Here is a 12,294-nt window from a genome sequence, read left to right as displayed (position 1 = left end):
CACTTAGAATGGCGCTGGCAGGCTGCCAGCACCATTCTAAAATAGCTACAAATAGCTTCAACAGGAAGCACTAATAGATAAAGTAAAGCAGGTGCTTGAGTTGAAGGTCAAATTAAGTTACACAGTCATTATTCAGCCCAAGTTTGGGGTGATTAATGATTGTGTGACTGAATTTGAGCAGCACCTGCTTTACTTTACAAGACGGAGGTCCTCATCCTGGGCTCTTCACCCTCCGCCTGGGACGACTCCTGGTGGCCTCCCGCCCTGGGCACCGCACCCAAACCGACAGACCATGCACGAAACCTGGGCTTCATCCTGGACTCCTCCCTCTCCATGACCAGGCAAGTCAACAGCGTCTCCTCGGCGTGCTTCAACATCCTACGCATGCTACGGAAGATCTTCTGGTGGATCCCCACAGAGACCAGGAAGACCGTCACCCAGGCCCTCGTCACCAGCCGACTGGACTACGGCAACGCCCTCTACGCCGGGACCACCGCCAAGCTCCAGAAGAGACTCCAGCGGATCCAAAACGCCTCAGCCAGACTCGTCCTCGACATCCCACGATCCAGCCACATCTCCGGACATCTGAGAGACCTTCACTGGCTCCCCGTCAACAAGAGAATCACCTTCCGCCTCCTCACCCACGCACACAAAGCCCTACACGACCAAGGCCCGAGCTACCTCAACAGCCGAGTCAACTTCTACGCCCCCAAACGCCACCTCCGATCAGCCAACCACGCCCTCGCCGCCGTCCCCCGCATCCGAAGAGCGACTACAGGAGGAAGGTCCTTCTCCTACCTGGCCGCCAAGACCTGGAACTCCCTCCCGTCCGACCTGCGCCTGACCCAAGACCACCTCTCCTTCAGGAAGAAGCTGAAGACCTGGCTGTTCGAGCAGTAGCGGCACCCCCCCTCCCCAGCGCCTTGAGACCCTACGGGTATGTAGCGCGCTTTATAAATGTCACTGATTGATTGATTGATTGACTTTATCTATTAGAGCTTCCTGTTGAAGCTGACTTTTGTAACTATTTTAGAATGGCTCTGGCAGCTTGCCGGCACCATTCTAAAAGAGTTACAAAAGTCGGCTTGAACTTTTGACCCAATCCGTTCCGCTCGCGGATTTTGCGGGAAATTCGCGAATCTCGCGGATTGCGAATTTACCGAAAATCCGCAAAATCCGTGAGTGGAATGGATTTTCCGCCCATGCTTAGTCCTCCTCCTAACACAGTTTCTACCTCTGTTATCAAACGACCAAGGGGTGTCATCCTTTTATTTCTCGAATATACTGACCTACTTACTGTTTTATCAAAAGCCAGAGTTATTCCTTAAATTACTTGGTCCGGAAAAACTCTTTTCTTCTCACAGGACTATGCCAAATCCACTGCTGACCGTCGCAAGTAATTCTTATCTCTTCGACCACAGCTGCGTTCATTGGGAGCACACTATGGGTTATTCCATCCTTGCCTATTTAAAGTAACCCTTAACAACAAGACTTCTACTTATGATGATCCATTAAAATTGAAGAGTTTTCTTTATTCTCACGGTGTTGTTACAATGGACACAGCAACTTCTTCAAGTTCTAAGTAGTTATCCTTAGAAGCTGGTTTTTGCTTTTTATTGTTCCTTTTATTGTTCTTTATGACTGTTATATCTAAGAAATTTTCATGAAGTGCAGTTGTTCATTCTCTTCACCTATTTCTGTTAATACATATTATTTCTTTTCACCTCATACAGATTTTCCTCCTCAATGTTGAATTCCACCCTTTTGTCCTTGGGTCCACTGGGGTCGCCTTCCCTTCCCGTCTTCCCTTCGGAGCATAGGAACGTCATTGTCTATGTGGCCTCCATCCTCCTACCCTCTTGTATGTCTTCGATGTTATGTAAGCCGACCAATCCTTTCAATATTTTATTTTTATCTATCATTTCTTTTCTTTTTTGTTTCATGTTCCAGATGTTCTGTAAGCTAATTCTTGTATATCATGTCTTCTTACTTATTCTCCCTCCTGTTCTCTATTTGCATTTCTCCTTCTCCTTCTCTTCTCTTTCTTCTCTTTTCTCTTCTGCTGCATTTCAGATTTTCTTTCTTTCTAATATTCTATTTTTATTATTCCTCTCTTTACTCTCTTCTTTATCTCTTTTATTCTTCTTTACCCATTTACAGTTCTTCTTATTATCATACAGTTGGTTTGTATCATTGTTAAGCTTTTGTCTGTCTAGGATATATTTAGTCGTGTTTTTGTCATGCCGTCATAACTTTTATATAAGCCATTTTAGCGTGTGTTCTTTAAGACCTTATCTTAACTGGCTTTTGATGTATTTCTACAATTTTTTCATATGCCTTTAAAAATTATTTCCTGGAATGTTAGTGGTTTACACTCACCTGTTAAGAGACAGAGAGTTTTAACACACCTTGCCAAACTTAACGCAGATATTGGTTGTATTCAAGAATCACATTTATCGGCAGAGTAGTCTGCTAAGTTAAAAAGGGGTTGGGTGGGCGAGGTTTTCTTTTCCCCAGGTGATGGTAAGCGTAATGGAGTTCTGATTTTATTTGGTAAGTCCCTTTCTGTCAAAATAATAACGAATTGTATGGATTATTTGGGTAGATGGGTTTTGGTCAAATTCATATTAGATGATGTTCCTATTTCCCTGTTAAATATTTACGCCCATGCGACAGGTGATGCCTCATTTTGTGCTTCCTTAGCCCCGCTAATCACACAACATTATGTTGATAACTTCATTCTTGCAGGTGATTGTAATGACGTTTTTGACCCATTTTTAGACAGACACTTGTTGAAAAGATGAAACTCTGAGACAGGAGAAGGTAAGAACTGTCTTTATTCTGCCATCCTCCCTCCGTAACTGACAGGTTGTCCAACATTCCATGGTGAACTCTAGAGGGACGTACCAAGACAGCGGAAAGGCGGGGGGAGAACGGAAGGTACCAAATGGAAAAAGGAGAAAGTGACATCAGGGGGAAAGAGCAGGAAAGAGGGGAGGAAGATTACAACACATCTCTCTACGGACGGGAGAAAGAAGGCAAGGAAAAACTGAAAGGAGGGAGGGAGGAGAGAGCAAGGACCCAGGGAAGAAAGCGGGATAACCATTTCAGTAACATGGGAACCCAAGGCCTGGGAGGCGGAGCCATAAGCTGAAAAGAATTAAAGCCCAGGTACATCGTGAAGAATACAACTTACAAAGAGAAAGAACACAGAGAATAGAGGTTTCTTGTATTTTTGGAGAAGTTACAATTGTTCGCAGCAGGCCAACCTTTAACCGCATCATTTCCTGATACAACATGAACCATCTCAGGGATTTTCCTTTCTACACAGATTTTGGCATTTAAATTAGAATTGATGTACACCCCCGAAGGAGGTATGTGGCAGGAATTGTCATTTACTCTTTGTCCTATTCCGGTGACTAACTCAGAACACATTTTTACATCTCTACTGGTTTCCTCCACCCTTCCAGCTAGGAGAACTAGATCTATTATTGGGGTCAGGGACAATCCCGAGCTCTCTTTGGTGGTGCCAACCCAACAGATTTGACCCTTTGTTTACAATGTACACTTTGCCCCATGTAGATCTGCCTTTAAATTTAATACATAAACTCATTATTCCCACTAAAGGGATGTTCTCACAGGCATACCCTATAGCTGAGATGTCCGGTTCCAGCATATTGAGGCCGGAGTTGTCAATTATATCATTTATGACATCCATGTTAAGTAAGGTTACTGGGGCACACGAATCAGCAAACACCTCTATGGGAACCTTAATCACAAAGATAGTACATTTAGGATATTCAATAGATCTGTGGTCTTTGGAATGCCCAAGAGGAATTTGAGAAGTTTGGCAGTCCCTAGCTCTTATTTGAAAAACGTACCTAGGGGTCCCGTCCCCCTCACCATGCACAACTTTAACTAGACTGTTCTCACTATTTTTGCAAACTCTGCCCTGGTGCCCCTTCTTATTACACTTGACATATGTGACAATGTGGGCAGTGCAACGCACATCATTAGCAAGATGGTTCTCTAGGCTCATAGCTTGTCCTGCCATCGTAGCAGAGGTAAGCTCCTAGCAGACTGCAACAGGAATAACAATAGCAGGTAAGTGGCCACACTATACTTGGATGGAACAGGGGGGAGAAAGAGCAGGAGGAGTCCACAAAAGGAACTTGGAATGGGACCCCAGAAGGAGCCTCAATGCGTCACAACTACAATTAAGCTAAGACATCTGAGAGGCTAAAAGTATGTACGGTAACAATCCCTATATTGGACTCTAATACCTCTCAATATCAGATTGATGCAGGAAGACTTAGCTTGTAAAGCAGTACTCATTCAGCATGTAACATTATATACACTCTAAAGAGGATGCATGCAGGAAACTATACTTGTAAAACAGCACACAGTAAGCACAGATGACCTCAGAGCCTCAAAATATACATGGTAGTAGTTTCACCTAGGAAATTCTAATTAAGATGAAGCATGCACGAAACTTTGTTTGTGAGTTACCAACAATATACACCACAGCTATGAAATACAACAATTAAACTAGGTTACTGAAATTATGCAGATGACATGCAGCAGGTAGAAATGCTCGACGTCAACTCCTGTCATGAGCACCACTAGACACATGAGGGCGCTGGATCCTCAATTAGAATATAGCAACGAGACTCCGGTTTAATCGTTCGTCAATTACATATTGAAGACACAGTATTGAAAATCCTACTCAAAATGCAGGATATTAGTACACAGTCACGATTCTCTTGCAGGGTTGGGGAACCATGACACAGGAGCACCAGAGACACTCAGCAATATGCCGGCAAACAGAATTAGTCTCTCTGCCGGTAGGTGCGTAGTGAAGAGCTTATCCCACAGTGGAGAGTGTCACCGCGGGACAAAACTTTCTAATTTAACACATAGAAGACCTTACTTGAAAGAGGAAATGCCCCAAAGTGCTTCAAAGTGCGATGGAAAACTCCGACCACCTGTGCTGAAAGTTGAATACACCACTCTGTAACCGCTAGTGATCCCGAAGATTTTATCAATGACGACCAGGGAGGTGCAACAAAGGAGAAGCTTTGACCGTTGCGAAAAAAAACTCTAGAATCTGTATTGCGGCACGCTAGGAGGCACTGGACGTCGCTCTCAATAAATGAAAGGAATAGTATTAATGGTGGCCCTGAGGGAAGAATGCGCCGAAATTCACGCCTCCTTCATCACTGCTGACACTTACTGACAGGATTTCAGGTGGTGCTGCTGCGCAGGCCCGAAAAGCACATTGAACACGAACAATTCACTGGCTTGGAGAAGTGTTTCTGTACAGCTTCTTCCCCAGCTGACAGGACCTCCACGGGCAGAGCTGCTGCTGCGCAGATCCAACGGGTACGAGGAACACCACAGAGACGGCAAAAAGTGTCTCTGCAAAGCTCCTGTCTCAGCCCGTCTTCTTTCTGATAGGGATTACATGGAAAAGGCAGCAGCTGCGCTAGCTCAAATAAAATACAAACAGAGGCTGGCAGTAGGTGGCAGTACCTACGATACCAATGCTGCCCACACTCACCACAGGGGACGCAAGGTACCTTTGTTGTGCAGGATTTCCACCCACATGAGTCTCTTCAGGATGAGTGCAATTCGGTAGTGCACCCCACACAAAAAGCTTCACACGCTGCCCGATGCTCAAAAAAAAATGTCCAAAATTAACATTAGCACCAATGCACCCAAAAGCACATGACCGCCAGATGAGACAACTCACACAGCAACTCCTGGTAAAAGTCTCTACACAGAGTCTGGCAGTATAACCACTAACACTGGACTTGCAGTCAGGCGATCTGATTGTCAAATCAGTTGGCACAGAGAGATTGATGAATAAGGTGCAGAACGACAAGCACCAGTCACACTCACGTCTTCAAAGGACTCCTGGGCAGCAGAAGTCAGACACTGTGTTCTTCACTGGGAAACGCCTTCGGCAGTCTCATCAAGGTACTGGCACAAGGAACTGGGCAACTGTAGACCACCTCTCACCATGAGGGAATCCTCACACAAAGCACTCCAATATAACCAGGAACTGCAGCAGATGGAGAGAGCACTGAAAGGGGAGATGACAGCTTGGCCCCCTGCGGCGGTTTCGTCGCCAGTGTTGAAAAGATGAAACTCTGAGACAGGAGAAGGTAAGAACTGTCTTTATTCTGCCATCCACTCTCCGTAACTGACAGGTAGTCCAACATTCCATGGTGAATTCTAGAGGGACATACCAAGACAGCAGAAAGGCGGGGGGAGAACGGAAGGTACCAAATGGAAAAAGGAGAAGGTGACAACAGGGGGAAAGAGCAGGAAACAGGGGAGGAAGATTACAACAACACTCTTCTAGCACTTACAGTCCCCACAAATCACAAAAATCTTTTACACAACTTATTAATCAATACAAACTCATTGATGCATGGAGACTCTGTAACCCCACTTTACGAGAATACTCATTCTTTTCACCGCCTCATCGAACCCAATCACGATTAGATTATCTTTTCATTTCACATCACCTATCCCAGTCTCTAATTGCTTCCGACATTGGCTCTATTTTAATATCCGACCATGCGCCAGTTACTATTAATTTAGATGTTATACACAAACCTAATTCCACTCGGAAGTGGCGTTTTAATAATTCTCTACTTCTTGATTTAGACTTCGTCTCTTCTTTTACTTCTTTCTTTCATGAATATTTCTTGTTGAACCAATCCATTGACATCCAATTTCATGTAGTTTGGGATGCATTTAAAGCATCGGCCAGAGATTTTATCATAGGGTATGTCTCTCGCAAACGGAAAAAAGCAGAATATGCTAAGAATGTTCTCTTATCTAAAATCAAACAACTAGAACATTCCTATTATACTTCCAAATCAAGAGATAGCTTAAATGAACTCATTGCCACTAAACTCCAATTTAATAAAGATTCCACAAACAATGCCTCAAATTATGTATTAAAATATAGCGCTAAATTCTATAGCGGTCAAAATAAGGCTGGGAAATTATTGGCTAATTACTTGAAAGTAAAACAAAATAAAGTTAACATAGAATCTATTTTTGGTCAGGACGGGTCTCTAAAATATAAGGATGATGAAATCCTACATGAGTTTCATCTTTTTTACGAAAAGTTGTATTCTTCCGAATCTGCTTCCACTGTGCATTCCATTTCCAAATTTCTGTCTAAAATTCAATTACCTTTTGAACATCTCCCAGATCTTTCCCCATTTGAAACAGATCTAACGCAAAAGGAACTCCTTTGTGCACTTAACACTCTCAAACATGGTAAGGCCCCGGGCCCAGATGGATTTACTGCTTCTGGCTCGTTTTCTGACGCTCTTATCCGTATTCTTCCTAAACCAGGTAAAGACAAACAACATTGTAAAATTTATCGTTCTATCTCTTTAGTCAACGTTGACTATAAAATCTTCTCAAAAGCATTTACCCTGCGTTTAGATTCTTTTCTACCTGATCTTTTAGGAAAAGAACAATCCGGATATGTTAAGGGTAGAATGCTACCAGATAATACTAGATTATTTTTTGACATCCTTTCAAAGACCTCTCACTTCTCACATCCTCTTGCAGCCGTAGCTTTGGATGCCGAAAAAGCTTTTGATAGGGTTGAATGGGCGTATCGCTTTCAAACTTTGAAGTGGTTCGGATTCGGTCCAAAGATCTCCAGCCTGATTTCACTTCTATATTCCCATGCAAGAGCGGCCATTTCGGCGAATGGTGGCATTTCTTCCTATTTTCCCCTTAGCAGAGGAGTTAGACAGGGTTGTCCACTTTCCCCTTTTTTGTTTAATCTTGCCCTTGAACCATTTTTAATGAGGATTCGCCAAAATAATGACATTCATGGTTTTAAATTCCAGGAGTCTACAATTAAGATGGCGGCTTATGCTGATTATGTGTTATTATTTTTATCTCAATCTAATTCATCCCTTCCCGCATTCCTAGATGTAGTTAACTCTTTCGCACTCGTCTCTGGTTATAAATTAAATAAAGATAAATGCGAAATTCTACCCCTTACTAAATTCACTTACAAAAATGATTTCACTGACACAGGTTTCAAATGGAATCCTAACTTTATTAAATATCTACGCTTTAATTTTACATCCTCCCTTTCGGGTACAGTCAATCGCTGTAGGGAAGATTGTATACAAAAACTAACTAACCTTACTATCAAATGGAATCCTTTATATTTATCCTGGTGGGGTAGATTGGACACAATTAAGATGATGCTTTTACCCATAGTCCTTTTTAAAATTTCTTATATCCCATTCTCTATTCCCTTAAAATATTTTAAGAAAATTAATTCCATCTTATCTATTTTCTTATGGGGACATAAAAAAGCACGTATGTCCATATCCAAATTGATACGCTCCAAGACAGAGGGGGGGGGAATTTTCCAAACTTTTCCCTTTATCATAAATCTCTTTTATTGAATCAAGCGTCAAGATGAATTTCCGACTCTACTCTTCCATCTCCTCTCTGGTTGTCCTTAGAAAATTCTTTCATATCTCCTTTTTCATTTAAAGAATATCTTTCGTTCTCACGCAAGCCACAATTCTTGTCTACTCCCATTCTCAAACACACTTCCAAAATCCTCCCAACTCTTCCTGTTTCATCATTTTTAGAGCAACCAATCTGGCACAACACTTCTATCTTAATAAATATTAAACTGATTTTTTGGAAAACTTGGAGAGCACGAGGCCTTATTTGGGTACATCAATTATTTAATCAAAACCAAATTATTTCATTTTCATCAGCTGCTTCTTCTTTTCAATTTCCTCCCACTTCTCGCACCAAATATTCGTTATTAACACTTGCACTTCAACATGCTTATGATGCTCACTCAGTCTCTCCTCCTCTTTTGTGTCAGGAACTCTCACAGGTCTAAATTAAGATCTTTACTTCTCAAAGTTACCAAAGCTTCCAAAATGTATACATTTCTTCAAGCTCCATTCCCTTCTCGCACCAAAACCAAGACAGAAGATGCTTGGGAAGAAGATTTAGACATTTCCTGGCCCATTGAATTATGGGATAGAATATGGTTAAAGATTTGCAAATCATCTAGAGTAGCTAATACTACTCAAACACTCTTTTTCAGTTATAACCGACTTTTACTATCACCACTTATACTTAGTAAAAGACATCAAGATACTACTGATACATGTTGGACTTGCTCTTCACCACATGCAGACCTACATCACATGCTTTTCCCTTAGCTCATACTTTTTGGATAAAGGTATGGTCCCAAATCAATACGATTTTTTCATCTACTCACTCCTTTTTTATTTCTCACATTTTCTTGGGAAGTATTTCCCTATTTGGGACCATTGCATTTTTAATGTGAGAATAATTGATTTATTATTAGCAGTTGCCTTCCAACAAATTACTAAATGTTGGAAAGACTTTACCAAATTATCATATCAGGCCTGGTGATATGCCGTATGCTATAACCATAGGTTGGACACAACATTCGTTTACCCAATGACTTTGGCCACAAAGAGAAGAGAGCTATGGGCTCCAGTTACACTGTTTTTAAATATGAGCGCTAAGTGTTTAATGTCTCCATCCCCCTCGCAACAAGAAGTCACTAAGCCTCCATAATTTCCTTTAGTTCATTATATATGCTTTAATTGTTATATCTTTTATTCTTATATGATTAATTTTCTATGCATTCTGTTGGTATGTGATTTACTAATTGCCGGTTATGTTTACATTTATTTTATATTTATGGATTTTTCAAGCTTTATCATTGTTATTATTTATTTTGCTGTATGATCTTGTTTACCATTCTTATTGACTTATTCTGTATATCTTCACTTTATTTACATTAATAACATTTCCTAAACTTAAAAAAAAGAAACCATAAAACTAAGCTTTGGTATTCCACATTGGCCATTTCTTGGCTCCCTTATTCAGTTGGTAAGTGCAGCCTTTAGGCAAACTACTCCAGACTGTGGGCCATTTCTTTATATACGCAGGTGACACCCAACTAATTTTCTTACTTTCGAATGTGTCCCAAAACCACTCAGACTGTCCAGATTTGACTACTTGTTTAGCGTCACTCATTCTTGAATGTTTACCAACTTCCAGAACTTCCTGTTATGTAGTAAGTAAGTAAGATTTTTATTTGTACATGATTAATTAAAATCTTTACAAAAATATAAAATACCAGTAGCGACATTAAAAACCAAACTGTAATTAGGATTAAAAAGAACACTGCATTACTGTGATCAGATCAAAGATGTCCTCAGGTGCTAGTGAAGAACTTCAAACAATATCAAGTCTTTTTCTTATTGAGTCAAAGAACTTCACGACCTGGCAGTTAAATTTTGTGTTGCTAGAGGTAAAGCATAGTATAACTGCCTGCCTACAGGTCCATACAGCGTGTGACTTAAAGGATGGAAGCAGGAGATTGCACCTCAAGTCCCTCAGTCTAGGGCATATACATATCACGTGAACAATATCCTCCATGCCAGACTTGCACAGGCGACACTGTTGCAAAACGGGTGGTCTCACCCAGGGGAGCAGATGTGGCAGTATCGTTATTACGCCAAGGCGCAGTTTTAAAAACTTTTCTTTGACTTGTATTTTTATCCCGATGTTAAGATATGCTTTTGGCTGTGTTTTGCCATATCCCCCAGGGTTGTCCATCCGTGCACTCTGTTTGCTAAGACTTTCTTATCTTCAATCACAGAGGTAATGCGTGCAGATTTTTTAGCCAGTTTTTTAAAGGACTGGAGGTCTGTAGACGTTTCCCAAGTGTCAGACAAACCTAGGACTTCAATTGATTCAAAAAGATAAACTCTATGCAGCGACGTGTGGTGCCATAGTAGCTCAACTCATATGTTAGCATTTAGGGAGTCGGCCTCTGCATTGTGGATTTTGCCCCAGGTTGCTGCATACGCACTCCGCCTTTCTAGAGTTTGTCTGATAATGCCGAATTCCAAATGAATCTGGGCAGGGGAGACATATGTAAGAAGGTTGAAAATGGCCCTATAGGAGTTGGCTATGACTATGTCCAGCAGTTCGGCATCCTTCCCATGAAGTGATTCACTCCCATACGTGAGCGTTGGTTGAAGTTTCGCACGCAAGATTTCAAGGAATAGTTTTAGTTTTGAAATCAGGGAGTTTTGCCTTTAGAGATTTTAATACCAGGTAAGTCATTGTGGCTTTCCCTCGGATGGAGTCGAGTTGAGGTCTAGAGTTGTTGTTTGAATCCAAGAGGACACCGAGATATTTATATGAGGCTACCCTATCAAGTTTTTCTCCATTCAGGTACCAGCAAGGATTCCGTTTTTTCCTGTAATTGACCGTCATGGACTTTGACTTATGAAGATTTATTTGGAGGGCGTTCTTTGCTGAGAAGGCATAGGTTGCGTTCAGGAGGTGATCGACACCTACTTGAGAGAGGCTAATCAGCACAAGGTCGTCGGCATATAACAGATTTGAGAGGGTGATTTTCCCTAACTTGGGCGCGTGATTCTGGCATTTCTCTAATTCTGCAGGCAGATCCGCTAAAAAGAGATTAAATAAGATGGGCGCTAGTAGGCAACCCTGTTTTAACCCCTTTGTCGTCCTGATCGGCTTCGAGACGTGTGTGCCAGCCCCAAGCTTGATGTTAATCCAGGTATTGGAGTGGAGCAGTATTAGGACGTCTAAGAGGCGTTTCGGAATGCCCCAGTTTTAGAGTTTCTGCCAAAGTTTGTTGCGATCCACATGATCGAAGGCGGCAGTGTAATCGATAAATGTAAGGAATAAGGGTGATTTAGCTGTTTTTGCTGCACTCATCAGGAGGGACAGAGCCATAATGTTGGTAATGGTCCCTTGGCCTTTGCAGAAACCCGTTTGATTGAGTGGGATGATGGCATTTTCAGAGGCCCATGAGGATAATTCCTCCAGGATAAGTCCTGCAAAGTATTTTGCTTCAACGTCAAGCAAAGCAAGAAGACAGTAACTATTTGGATGGCTCTTGTTCCCGTGTTTGTAAATAGGACTTATGACGGACCCATGCCATGAGTCAGGAAGCGTCAAAGTGAAGTTTATGTTGGTGAATATTGGGGCCAGAGATGAACTCCAAAAATCTGCATCTGATTTGTACAGCATAGATGTTATTCCGTTTGGCCCTGGCGCTCCATTGGGTCTCCCTTTTTTTATTTACCGACTGATGTCTGCTGGGATAATTTTCATTCGCTCTTGCTCCGCGTCCTTTGCTAGTCTTTCTTCCTCGTTTGGATGGTCAGATTTCGTTAGCCTTATTCCTTCACACTC

The sequence above is a fragment of the Lissotriton vulgaris genome, chromosome 2_2, assembly GCF_964263255.1.
Source record: "Lissotriton vulgaris chromosome 2_2, aLisVul1.2, whole genome shotgun sequence".
Taxonomy (NCBI): domain Eukaryota; kingdom Metazoa; phylum Chordata; class Amphibia; order Caudata; family Salamandridae; genus Lissotriton; species Lissotriton vulgaris.
The sequence above is the reverse complement of the archived record's forward strand: the minus strand, read 5'-3'. Positions refer to the sequence as shown.